Below are 14,072 nucleotides of genomic sequence, written 5' to 3' on the forward strand. Positions count from 1 at the left end.
CACTCTATGCGTATGTTTTATCGCAGAGGTCTTTTAACATACCAGATGAGCGTAAACGCTACATACTTGGTTTGGCCGGAAAAAGATATAGTGGGTGGAAAGCTTTTTTAACAAACACCTATCTTAAGGATAAAGATGGAAACTTTCTTGAAGAGACACCGGGACGGCCAAAAAAAATGAGCTCTTCATTAATGATGAAGATTGGGCTGGGTTTTTAGAGCAGAGAGATGAAGCTTTTCGGAAAAGGAGTGCCACAAATAGTGCGAGAGCATCAAAACCCGCGTATCCATACAAAAAAGGGCATTTGGGATATGCACGCTTAGAGGAAAAATTTGTAAATAAATAGAAATGTGTTTTAATTAATTGTCTAAATGTGTTTTAATTGACGATTTTATCATTTGTGTCAATGCATAGTTAGAGGAGACGAAAAGTGAGGAAACCTCACTTCCAGTACATGTGTTGTGGAAGGAAGTTCGTGTGGGAAAGAATCTAGCTGTCGATCCCGATGTTCAAAAAGTTTATGCTGAATGTGTAAGTATAACACTGTGTCTTTAATTAAATCAGATGTTTTTTAATATATAATTGATTTTTTATCTCCACTAATAATTATAGAAATGTAAATGAATTACAGGAGACCATGTCGCAATCGGTATCCACCGGTGAGGACCAGGATAATAGGAGCTTACTTAGTAAAGCACTAGATGTTCCTGAGTATCCCGGTCGGGTGAGGGGTAAAGGTCATGGTATGACTCCAACCTCTTTCTACAAGCATTCTAGGAGAAGAAATCCTACCAATGAAGAAGTGTTGCAAAAATTGCAGGAATTACAAGCACAAGTCTCTGAATTGCAAAGAGATAAAGAGATGTATATGAGAGAAAAGTGCAATACTTCATCGGTGAAAGAAACTAGTGATAAAGCTAGTATCAACTGTCAAAGAAAATTTCCCGAGGTAATTATAAATTATTTTTTCTTGCAATTGTTCTATTTTATTAATGATAATGACTCTATATTTATTATTGGTTTAGGGCATTTCATCTTGCCAACTATACTTATCGACACCGATTTATCGCCTAGTTGGCAAGGGAAAAGTGCACAACACTTTGGGATATTTACTTCACCATAGACCGCTCTCGGATGGAAACCTAAAAGTATCAGTTGATGTTGTATTAGATCATGATGCGGTGCTACCGGTACTTGACATGGTCTCAGAGACAACATTGCTGCGAGATGCAATAGGGTCATTTGTTGCATGGCCCTCGGAGCTCATTATCATTGGTGATGAGGTATGTTGAAAACCATTATGAATCATTTAGTTTTCGAATGTCAATTCTGAACCGTTACGTTAATTATTTTTTACATTTTAATTTTAGACTGCTCCTACAAAACCCGCAACTAAGGGTAAAGGGATTTTGCAGGAGGAGGAGTCTGTTGCATCACTAAAAGAGGTACATTTAAAGTGTTAATATATAATCTGAATCTAAAACTGCATGATTTTATAATTTACCTAAGTTATATGATTTTTAGGCATCTGCCCGGGGGTCACAACAAGTGACGCAGCAAGTTCGTAGCATACCACCCAAGGAAAAGGGTCCTCCGAAGTTGGGGGAAAAAAGGTGGTGCTTTGTGCCTCGATACCGGACGACGCTCGGAACACTTGTTGATATGTCAGATTTGGTTCATGGTGCTATCCGTGAAATTAATATGGATGAAGCTATCTTTGGTATTGAACTCCTGTCAAATATTGCACTGGATGACATGCATGAGATTTGTTCGCATGACCAACTAGGCGTCGGTAATATTCACTCATACATCCGGCAATATTCACTCATCCGATATATTATTTAATTAGTTGAACAATTTATTTACACATTTCAATGAAAATAATCTAATGTTTATTATATATGTTTTTATTTAAGGTTGTTGTATGACAAAGTGTTGCGTGGGACTGCATTGTCAAACTGATTTTGTTTCGTGTCTTCCGCCCATTACAGCGGACAGACAATTGATACGGAACCGGAATCAGTTAGACAGCGCTTAGTCGATAGATTCATGTCCACCAGAAATACAGAAAGTCTGTTACCCGACCAGTAGGGTTAGTTTCTCATTCTTGGTTCATCTAATCTTTGTTTCTTTTGCGTAGCAAATTTTCATATAAACTTTTGTTTTAATTTATAGAGCACACTGGTTGTTGCTTGCTATCAACCCTATAAGAGAAGTGGTATATTTTTTGAATTCGGTAGATGGTGAGTGGACCAATTATCCGGTTATGAAGTCAATGATTGATACGCAAGTGGGATCGTTCTAAATATTCGTGTATATTTATATATTTAATTATTTTTGAGATTGACCTAAATATATACTTTTATATTTTTGTTAGATCAATACAAGTGTTCTGAAGTCAAAGAGACGCATAGGTATCCCGGACTAAATCAAACAACATTACTTGGATCAAAGTGCAGGTACATTAATTTTCACAATTTTGCTTATAATAGTTATGCTACTTGATAAAACAAGACAACTATATAATCCTATTTGTTTTTCTATGTAGTGTCCGCAACAGCGAAATAGTTCAGATTGCAGATACTTTGTTTTGAGGTTTATGAAAGAAATCATTCAAATGAATCAATTAGAGATTCCAATCACGGTATGGATTTATAACTTAAGATAATTTCTTATAATTTATTACATTTAACTAAATCATTCATATTATGTTTTTGTTATGTAGTACTTTGATGACTTCCATGCTGCTTCTTACACGAGACTTAAGTTGGAAGAAATCAAAGAGGAATTGTGTCAATTTTATATTCAACAACTATTCATATAGGTATGAATACATTATTGTGTGAACAGTTTTATGAATACATTATTTTGATAATAACTTTGTGTTTGAGTTTCTTTGGTGGATGTTGGTTCATTTTGCTTAATATTAGTTGACGATGATGACGTTGTTATATGAATCAAGTTTGTTTTTGTTGTTGTTAAGTGGTGCTGATAGTTTGATTTGAGACTGGATTGATGACACATTTTTTTTTGTTTCTGTTCATACTTTGCAGGACCAAGATCGTGCGCTCGTCGGATTTTTTACATTTTGGGCTTATATTCAGATTTAGTTATTGTTAGAGATGAGTTAGTTATATGTATCTGATTTAGTTTGTTTGACATGAGCTAGTTACATGTGAATTGAACTATAATGATGTATATATATTATTTTGGATTATAATAGTATTATATTAGTATATATATATTATCCTACCTATGGTTGAAAATATATTACAGGTTGAAAATATTACAGGTTGAAAATATTACAGGTTGAAAATAAATATAAATTATAGGTCGAACAGGGAGGCTTAAATTACAGGTTGCACTTTAAAATACTGCGTTTAGCAACGACAGCGCTTTCAAAAACGCTCTTAAAGGGGGGGGGGGGGCTACTAAAGCGCTGCCAAAGATAAAAAGAAAAGCATAAAAGATAAAAAAACGCAACCTACGAAAGCGCTTCTAGAAAAAGCGCTGCTATAGGGGGGCTACGAGAGCGCTTTTATGGATAAAAAAGCTGCTATAGGGGGGCTACGAGAGCGCTTTTTTGGAAAAAGCGCTGCTATAGGGGGGCTACGAGAGCGCTTTTCAGGAAAAAGCGCTGCTATAGGGGGATACGAGAGCGCTTCTCTGGAAAAAGTGCTGCTATAGGGGAGGCTACGAGAGCGCTTTTGGAGTTTCAAAAGCGCTGCCGTTACCTACGGCAACGCTGGCTTTGCCAGCGCTTTTAAGCGCTCTTAAAGCCAAAAAAGCGCTTTTAAAGCCCTTCCACGTTGTAGTGTTGGTTGAAGCTCCAAAATGTAGCTTGTGCCAAAATCCAAGCAATCCAAACATATACTAAGTTTAGCAACTATTCAAAAAAAATACTAGTTGTATATTCAAACTCATTAAAAATTTGAAGTGCAAGGTTATCTTGACTTGGCTCATTCAATACTCTAACATTACATTCAAATCCTAAATATTTACATTTCTGTTATCTTCAGGTACAGGTTGGCAGCGATTGCACCGAGGTAGAGGCGGGGATGCAAGAACTAGTGCAATTGGTGGTTCAAAGTTCTCCAAATGATTTGCCCTCAAGTATCAATAATTCATTCCTCATGGTGGCCAAGAATTTCTAATATACAGCTTACTGTGATCCAGGGACCATTTCCTACCATATCTATAGAGTTCTATTTCAAAAAGTGATATGAAGTTGGGTAACATTTACCCATATGAGTTGTAAGCAATATATTAGGTTTAAGAAAATACCACTCAGACATGTCATTATGAAAATCATATATTATAAACTAGTAAGAAACCCGTGCTATCGCACTGGTAACGTCTAGATTTACATTACATGTCTACCAAACCATCATTTGTCAAGTTTGAATTCATTCTTCAATTGGTTAGCATTGACATAGTTACAAATATATGCTTATAATATGCACCAACTTTTAAGCATTGGTGGGTACTTACAATAAATGTACAACTGATTCTCGAACTTCAATTATATAAAACAGAAGCAAGAGAAATATTTAAAACATGGACATTAGAATGAACAGTCTACAACTGGTGTCTCATAGATACGTTTACACCTACCCGTGAATTCAGTGAGTTAACAAAACTATAGATTTGAATAAAATCATTTTTTCCAATGCAAATAACATTACTTTTTAGATATTAGTCAATTTTTCCAAACCTAAAATTTATAACAACTTCCCGTCAAATATCAGTTTTAAATCCTTTTTATTAAATGATATTTATCATTTTTACAAACCTACAATATATGACAACTCCCCATCAAATTTTAATTCTAAATGAATAGCTCCCCGTCAAATTTCAGTTCTAAATGAATATATGCACTCCATAGTATGTTGAAATTTTAGTTCTAAATAAATATTTTCTTTATTTTTTTAGTCTTTTATAACCAATTAATAAAAAATTATCACATGTACATTTATAAAATTATTGTAACTTTTTTCTCGTTTATAAGCACCTTGCATCCGTACGTCTATTTATAAAAATATTTGTAACTTATTCTCATTTATACAAAAAAAAATGTATAAATATTATAATTGAATTCGTTTATAAAATTATTTATAACTTATTCTCGTTTATAAAAACAATTGTAACTTATTTCATCTATAAAAATGATTGTATCAATATTTTTATCTTTTATCATTAATTTTTTTATCAAATGTATATTTTTTAAAAGGAAATTAGAATACAAATATAATTGTCATATTAATTATTAAAAATTTGATTTTAAAAATTCTATAGGTTTAATTTTTAGATTTATAACTGAAAAAGTTTTAATTAAGTCTTCCATAACCAATTAATAAATAATTGTCACATGCATACTAAAAAAATATTAAAATTTTACTTATGTTAATTTTTATTTATTTATTCATATTCTTACATTAAAATTAGTGTTATATTAATAAATTTAAAATATCATTTTTACTGTTTGTTTATAAATAATAATCAGCTTATCTATATGTTTCAATAAGCTTTTGTCAAATTAATAATAATAATAATAATAATAATAATAATAATAATAATAATAATAATAATAATAATAATAATAATAATAATAATAATAATAATAATAATATTTTAAACTAAATTAATCATTTTATTCTTTAAATCAATGTTTATTATTAACTTTTTCATCAAATTAAAACTTTTAAAATTGAAATAACCTGAAAAAGTAGAATTCAATTACACATATTAAGTTCTAACATTTTTTTAAAATTTATTCTTTAGTATTTTATATTTTTCAACTATTATTTCTCAATCCCTTTTAAAACTTTAGAATGCAAATCATCTAAAGAAATTATTTATCAAAAAAACATACTCTTTTTGACTTTCAAAATTATAAAATTAAGAAATAAATAATAATTATAAGGAATTATTTATTTATATAATTAAAAGTCCATGTTGACCAATTTTCTTAAAAGTCCATGGTTGACCAATTTTCTCAAAAGTCAAAGGTTGACCCACACAGTTGACTTTTTCAGATGAATTGCAATTTTGGGGATTCCACTTGAACCAGGCTTTCCTCTTCAAATGAATGATATGAATGAATTATAATATTGATTTGGAGACCCTTGAATCATAGTTTGAGCCATGGAGCTATGTCTTGATTAAAAGTCAACTGCTCAAATGAATTAGGTCAAAATCCTAACTTGGGCTCTAGATGAATTTGAAAGTTGTTGATATTGAATTGAGCCATCCTTGGGCTTTAATTTTAATGGGAGGATCATTTGAGCATATGAGAATATTTGAACTTCTTTGTGGGCCTCAAAACCCTAATTTGCTTAGTCTCCTCTTGATCAGTCTCGTGTCTTGGAACACAAGCAACAAGCAACAATTTTTGGTATTTTGAGTTAGCAAATGATGTATGCATGATGATAATGATGATGATGATGATCCTACTATTTGAAATAGGTTGGGATCTCAATGGTCAAAAATTGAGGTACAACAGCTGCCCCCTATTTAAGTTCCTGATACCTGATGAGGAGAAGATGGAATCTTCGTCTCAGCACGATAGGGGGGATTTAAATACAAAAGATAGCACAATTTGGACCCTAGGATCCCACATGCATGATATGGTATGAATGCAATATTTTTTTTTTGTTTTTTATACGGAATAAACAAGTAAACAACATCCTTCCTTCAAACTAGGAGTAAGGGACCAGATCTACTAGGGGTACATAATAAAATGTCCCTGAAGCTGGAGAGACTATGAAACACTACGAACTGTTCCTGACGCTTTGAGAGACTTTCACCCTCTGGGGAAGAAAAACATCAGGCTCCTCAATGAACTATCTCTGACGTTAAAAGATCTATCTTTCATTGGGAAAGAACATTAGAACATCGGACTCCTCAATGAACCATCTCTGACACTGAGAGACATGTCTTTCACTGGGAAAGAATAAACTTCAATATGAACTGTCTCGACTGCTGTGGAGACTTCCATTCATAAGGGATAACTACCATGTTCTACAACAAAATTCTTTTCCCCCCTTCCGTTATCCAACAGATCCCTAAACTGCCAAAAATTTCCCAAAGTTGAATTATGCATTGATTGCATTCTAAAATTTCCCAAAGTAGATACTATCACCCACCTGAAGATTGCATTCTAAACCTCGTCTATTTTTATGCAATCAAAGAAAATGTGAGAAACAATATCTTCTTTTTTGCATCCTAAGAAATACGTAACTTGAGATTCATCCAAAACCCCCCTCTTAACCAGGTTGTCTTAAGTAGGGACTCTATTTTGCCATATTCTCCAAACTAGTATCAATACTTTAGGCAGGATAAGATTACTCCACGCGGCTGTAAATTTCCTCATACCATCTCTTGTGCTTTCCATCAAAATTGAGGAATAGGCTTCCTAAACCAAATAAGTTATTTCACACCAATTCAACTTATCTTTGGAATCTTCCTTCAGCGCATTTCTTTGAACTTTCTCTTTAATATATCCTCTCTTGATTTATAGATCATACATTAAATATGACAAGTGATTACAAAAAATTATGCCATGTGTGTAGAAAAATAAATCAGAGTTTAGGAAGTTAAAAGAGTAAATATATAGTTAAAAGACTTTCATAAATAAAATATATTTAATATAAAAACACATTTAAAATAGAATATTTGAGGGAGAAAGAGTGAGACAAATGATTGTTGTTAAAAATATGATTTGCAATATTTTCAATGTACGTTTTTATAGGTGGGGTGGCATGATTGACCAATTAAAGATGATCAGGATGTTTTGGGTGGGGTGACAGTATTCACAACGAATTATTGGAGTGCCATAATAGATTATTTGAATTATTTTAGGAATTATATGACTTGATAGGATGCATAATCGATTATACAATGTCCATAGTTGACTATCAATTAAATCGAAAATCATAATTGATTATACTTATGCCATAATTGATTATGGATGGTGTTTACAGTCATAGTAGAATATACAATAGGCGTAATCAATTAGTAACAGACAAAATTGTGTATAAGGAAGTAATGTGTATAAGACAGATTTCAGAAGGACAATTCTACCACTAATAGATAAGCGACATTTATTCCACTTGGACAATCTTCTCGACATTGCATCAATCACCAGTTTTCATAACTCCTTTCATCTATGATTACCACCCTAACCACCCATAGGAATGTCCAAATATTTGAATTTTGTAGTTCAAACCTTACAATCTAACACATTTACTACTTCTTCTTATGTATAGAAAGTTACTCTTTTTGACATTAGCAAGTTAAAACCTTCAGCTGCTTTTAAAAATAGGAAAGGCAATAGAGGATCAACTTGCCTTAGTTCTCTACTAACTTCAAATTCTTTTATGAGGCTTCTGATGACCAACACTGAAATAGTTGAAGTTTGACGACACTCTAAAATCTAGCCTTTCCATTTAACATTGAATCCCAATTTGTTTCCATCATTGAGTTCAAATATTTCCAATCCACAAAATCATACACTTTTTTAATATCCACTTTAAACATCAACACTTCTTTTTTCCTCCTATTTGCATCATCTACTAACTCATTTTCTACGAGTATTCCACCTACCATCTATCAGAATTGAAAATCAAAGATAACTTTTAGCCACCACCATCAATCTATTTGCCAATAGCTTTATTAAAACTTTCTACATGCGACCAATAAAAGATCCCGGCCTAAAATGGTCCAGCTTCACCAAATTTTTTATCTTTGGAATCAATGCTAAAAAAATGATTAGCTACATGCACTATTTTGCTTGTCAAATGAAAGTCTACTTTAATTACATCTCAAAACTCTTGCAATCTCAAACAACATTTCTTATTTCCTCCTCGAAATTCAGCTATGAGAAAATCATTATCTTCATCTCAAATGTGTTTAAATTCAAAATTCTAAATAACCATTCTTTTCCTCTTTTATCTAAGAAATGTTGTTTGAGATTGCAAGAGTTTTGAGCAGTAATTAAAAACTTCATCCTTTATCTCTTGAACCCCTATCTATTTTGTTCCATCTACTAACTATGAAATTTATGTTATTTGGGTCACGATTCTTAGATCTCTTGCAATCACAACCAACATTTCTATTACCTCCTTTCTAAATTTAACGATGACAATGTCATTAGTGCCTATGAAGGGACAATAATAATATAATTCAATCACAAATCAAGTGATCCAATCATGTAACAATGAACAATTTATTCTAGTACGAAGATAATTTTAATGCGAAGATCATTATAGATTAGATGAGTCCAAAAAAACAGAGAACAAAACACATAAACAAACTAACAAACATAAATATCCAGAGAATTTAGGGCATCAGTTATCCAAGGTGATTTTAACATCAACGATATTTAGATGTGAATAACCCATTTACACCATTTCAGATTCATCATTTGCCTAATTCTTATAACTACTCAAAAACCATAAATAATTAATTCAACAAATCGAGAAACTCAAGAAATCAAGCAAGAGAGGGAAATGTGAAAGCGATTAGAACTTGTCGGGATTCATGAATTACATCAAAGAATATCAGTGGATTCACAGACAAATAAATTTCTATCCTCATATAGCTTTTCTTTTCCCTCCATGTATTATCACTTGCCAACTCTACAACTTTAGACAACTATAATCTCATGTCACCTTACAATACAATTGCCACATATATATAAACAAATTAGAAATTTTTGCCATTAACTCTTCACACTATTTTGCCATTAAAATAGTTTAGCTTCACCGAACTCTCAATCTTTGGAATCAATATTAAAAACACATTATTAGCTCTCCACGCTATTTTGCCATTAGAATAGATTAAGGTCACGGAATTCTCTATCTTTGGAATCATTGCTAAAAAAGAATTATTAGCACTACACATAATTTTTCCATTTGAATAGTTTAGCGTCACCAAATTCTCAATCTTTGGAATCAATGCTAAAAATGCATTATTAGCTCTACACACTATTTTCCCATTAGAATAGTTTAGTGTCACCGAATCTAAATCTTTGGAATCAATGCTAAAAAAGCATTATTAGCTCTACACACAATTTTGCCATTAGAATAGTTTCGCTTCACCGAATTCTCACTCTTTGGAATCAATGCTAAAAAAGCATTATTAGCTCTACACACTATTTTGTCATTAGAATAGTTTAGCGTCACAAAATTCTCAATCTTTGGAATAAATGCTAAAAACGCATTCTTAGCTCTACACACTATTTTCCCATTAGAATAGTTATGTGTCACCGAATTCTCAATCTTTGGAATCAATGCTTCAAAAGCAATATTAGCTCAACACACTATTTTGCCATTAGAATGTAATTCAGCAATGAACATGTGAAAGTAGGCTATCCCAAAACAACTTAATAAACTTGAAATTTATGTTATTCGGGTCAGGATTCTTTGATCTCTCGCAATCACAACCCACATTTCTTCGATCCCTCGCAATCACAACCAACAATTCTATTAGCTCCTCTTTAAATTCAATTATGACAGTGTCATTGGTGCCAATGAAGGGACAACAAAAATATAATTCAATCACAAATCAAGTGATCCATCCATGTAGCAATGACCAATTCATTTTAGTACTATGATAATTTTAATGCTAAAGTCATTTTAGATTAGATTGATCCCAAAAAACAGAGAACAAAACACAGAAACAAACTAACAAACATAAATATCCATAGAATTTAGGGCATCAGTTATCCAAGGTGATTTTAACATCAACGATATTTAGATGTGAATTACCCATTTACACCATTTCAGATTCATCATTTGCCTAATTCTGATAACTATTCAAAAACCATGAATAATTAATTCAACAAATCGAGAAACTCAAGAAATCAAGCAAGAGAGGGAAATGTGAAAGCTATTAGAACTTGTCGGGATTCATGAATTACATCAAAGAATATCAGTGGTTTGACAGACAAATAAATTTCTATCATCGTATAGCTTTTCTTTTCCCTCTATGTATTATCACTTGTCAACTCTGCAACATTAGACAACTATAATCTCATGTCACCTTACAATACAATTGCCACATATAGATATATCTCTGGAACTGAGTTATATCTCTGGAAGCCTGATTTGACTGAATAACAATGAATCTGCTTTCCAGCTTCCATTGTGCCTAAACCAGCTGCAGCTGATAAAAAACTTGCCAAAATGAATTCATCCATCTTAACCCCGTCATTGCACATGTGAATGAAAACGTTTAATGCCATTCCATGGTCCCCCTTCTGGTTTAGTCTTGCAGATAAACATGTGTTTGTGGTGGGATCTCTTCGTTCCATCATACCGCACCTAACAGTTTAACAAACATGAACTCATTCGGGTAAACACCTGCTTCAATCATTTTGACATAGATTTCAAAAGCTTCACCCAATTTACCAGTTTCCACTAGAGAAGAAATCATCGTTCTCCAAGACACAACATCACCACCATTCTTCACCAATGAAAGCCATTAGAATAGTTTAGCGTCACCGAATTCTCAATCTTTGGAATCAATGCTAAAAAGCATTATTAGCTCTACACACGATTTTGCCATTAGAATAGTTTAGCGTCACCGAATTCTCAATCTTTGGAATCAATGCTAAAAAAGCATTATTAGCTTTACTCACTATTTTGACATTAAATTGAAATTCAGCAATGAATATGTGAAAATACACTTTCCGAAAACTACTTACTAAACTTGAAATTTATGTTATTCGGGTCAGGATTCTTAGATCTCTTGCAATCACAACCAACATTTCTATTACCTCCTTTCTAAATTCAACTATGGCAGTGTCATTAGTGCCAATGAAGGGACAATTATAATATAATTCAATCACAAATCAATTGATCCAACCATGTAGCAATAAACAATTCATTCTAGTACGATGATAAGTTTAATGATACGGTCAATTTAGATTAGATGGATTAATAAAAATAAAACAAACAAATATCATAGAGTTTTGGGACTATTTCAAGTCGACAAATCATATGCTTTTTCAAAATCCACTTTAAACATCTTTTTTTCCTCCTATTTGACCTTCGGCGAATTGCGATTCAGGGGTCACACTTGTTTTTTCCTCCTATTTGGCATTTGGCGAATTGCGAATTAGCTTTTGTATCAGCCACCTTCAATCTATTTGCATATAACATTACTAAGAATTTCTAGATGCTGCCAATTAAAGATATTGGCCTGGCTTCACGTTCTAGATGCTGCCAATTAAAGAAATTGGCTTAGTTTCACTAGATTCTTTATCTTTGGATTCAAAGCTAAAAAGCATTAATAGCTCCACGCACTCTTACGCCATTCGAATTAAATTCAACAATGAATATGAAAGTCTGCTTTAATTAAATCCTAAAGCTCATTAATAAAACTGAAATTTATGCTATGAATCAAAGAACTTCAAACTCTCAGAATCCCAAACATTTCTTATTTCCTTCTCTCTAAGTTCAGCTATGAGAACATCATTTTCTATATCTATAATGCATTTAAATTCAAAATTATGGTCTTTAACTCTTTTTGTCTCTAGATAGACTTAAGAAATAATTGAAAACTTCATAATGCATAATGAAATCGGTCTTTCCCTCTTTTGTCTCTAGATCAACCTAAGAAATAATTGAAAACTTCATAATGCATAATGCAATCGGTCTTTCCCTCTTTGTCTCTAGATCGACCTAAGACATAATTGAAGACTTCATAATGCATAATTAGATTAGATGGATCCAAAAAAACAGAAAACAAAACAATAAACAAACTAACAAAAATATATACCCATAGACTTAGGGGCATCAGTTCTCTAAGGTGATATTAACATCAATGAAATTCAGATGCAAATTACCCATTTACACAATTTCATCATCATCTGCAGAATTCTGAAAAACAATTCAAAAACCATAAGTAATTGATATAGTTACATCACCAAATTAAGAAACACAAGAAATTAAGAAAACAAATCAAGCAAACAATTCAAAAATCATAAATAATTGATAAAGTTACCTCACCAAATTAAGAAACACAAGAAATTAAGAAAACAAATCAAGCAAGAAAGGGAAATATGAAATTGATCAAAACCTGTCGGGATTCATGAATTACATCAAAGAATGTCGGTGGATTGACAGACAAATGAATTTCTATCATCATATCGCTTTTCTTTTCCCTCTATGTGTCTATCACTTGTCAACTCTTCAACATTAGACAACTATAATCTCATGTCACTTTAAAATACTGTCGCATAATTTTACAAGAAAACCAGTCAAACGAAGTGAATAATTCTACATTCTCAGTCAATTCCTTGGAAAAATCCGGGTAAGGATAACTTGAAATCATTCTAACATAATCTTTACCAAAAATAGAACCAAATTTATATTTTAGAAAGAGGAGGGAAAGAATTCCGATAACAATTTCGTGATAAAGTTGTAAATAATGTGATCCTATTCCGTGTAACACAATACATTGCATCAGACTTCCCAGTCTGTATGATTTTTCGATATCCCTAAGACTAGTAGTCTTTCTTTCATATGATCCTTTTAGCTTAGTAGTCACCTAAAACAGTACCATAATCACCGAAGCCATCAAGGTCCATGTTTCTCGAATATACCAGCTTCAGGTTTCATCGTGGGTGAACTTTCTTGCTCGGTTACAACTCCTAGAAATCTATTACTATTTGCGAGAGCAACTGATCTGAAGCTATTGTAATTGGTACACATGATTCACCTTAAACACCTTAACTTCCACGTCCGGTTTGGAACATAGGATGACACATTTCCATTCATATTCGAGAAGTAGAAGCAAAAGAAACGCTAACCTGTTGTTGTTATTTTCAATCCGACTCTTTTACGATGACATTAGAGCTTGTCTTGTCATCTCCTATCATTGCAATCGTGATTTCTTCTCCCATGAGACTCGATATGTATTCGTTGTCATTATGGATGCTTACTGCAAACATTTAAAAGTAGTAATCAAACATCATAACCAAACCATACAAATAGCGTATCGGTCCACCCACTATCCGGGTAGAAACAACCTGCAACATATAATAGAGTATTCATGTTACACCAACG

General features: G+C 32.5%; 1 long non-coding RNA gene and 6 other non-coding genes across 56 annotated transcripts in view; all 7 read right to left on the reverse strand.

Moving 5' to 3' along the window:
• Positions 1-9,339: 9,339 nt before the first annotated feature.
• Positions 9,340-9,433, reverse strand: LOC131637739 (small nucleolar RNA Z101). Its single transcript, XR_009294452.1, has one exon. It is a non-coding gene; the product is annotated as a small nucleolar RNA Z101 (small nucleolar RNA).
• Positions 9,355-14,072, reverse strand: part of LOC131637727 (uncharacterized) — a 51,701-nt gene continuing 46,983 nt past the window's right edge. For 49 of the 50 annotated variants that reach the window (XR_009294443.1, XR_009294437.1, XR_009294427.1 and 46 more), the window contains one exon: positions 9,355-13,947. This is a non-coding gene — a long non-coding RNA (uncharacterized LOC131637727). The remainder of the gene's footprint in view (positions 13,948-14,072) is intronic. The other variant, XR_009294419.1, reaches the window with a different exon arrangement.
• LOC131637752 (small nucleolar RNA snoR14) lies at positions 9,518-9,602 on the reverse strand. The gene has a single exon (XR_009294464.1). It is a non-coding gene; the product is annotated as a small nucleolar RNA snoR14 (small nucleolar RNA).
• On the reverse strand, positions 10,712-10,805 carry LOC131637735 (small nucleolar RNA Z101). The gene has a single exon (XR_009294449.1). It is a non-coding gene; the product is annotated as a small nucleolar RNA Z101 (small nucleolar RNA).
• LOC131637750 (small nucleolar RNA snoR14) lies at positions 10,890-10,974 on the reverse strand. The gene has a single exon (XR_009294462.1). It is a non-coding gene; the product is annotated as a small nucleolar RNA snoR14 (small nucleolar RNA).
• Positions 12,793-12,883, reverse strand: LOC131637762 (small nucleolar RNA Z101). Its single transcript, XR_009294470.1, has one exon. It is a non-coding gene; the product is annotated as a small nucleolar RNA Z101 (small nucleolar RNA).
• LOC131637751 (small nucleolar RNA snoR14) lies at positions 13,073-13,157 on the reverse strand. Its single transcript, XR_009294463.1, has one exon. It is a non-coding gene; the product is annotated as a small nucleolar RNA snoR14 (small nucleolar RNA).

This window comes from Vicia villosa, unplaced genomic scaffold, assembly GCF_029867415.1.
Source record: "Vicia villosa cultivar HV-30 ecotype Madison, WI unplaced genomic scaffold, Vvil1.0 ctg.002076F_1_1, whole genome shotgun sequence".
Classification (NCBI taxonomy): Eukaryota; Viridiplantae; Streptophyta; class Magnoliopsida; order Fabales; family Fabaceae; genus Vicia; species Vicia villosa.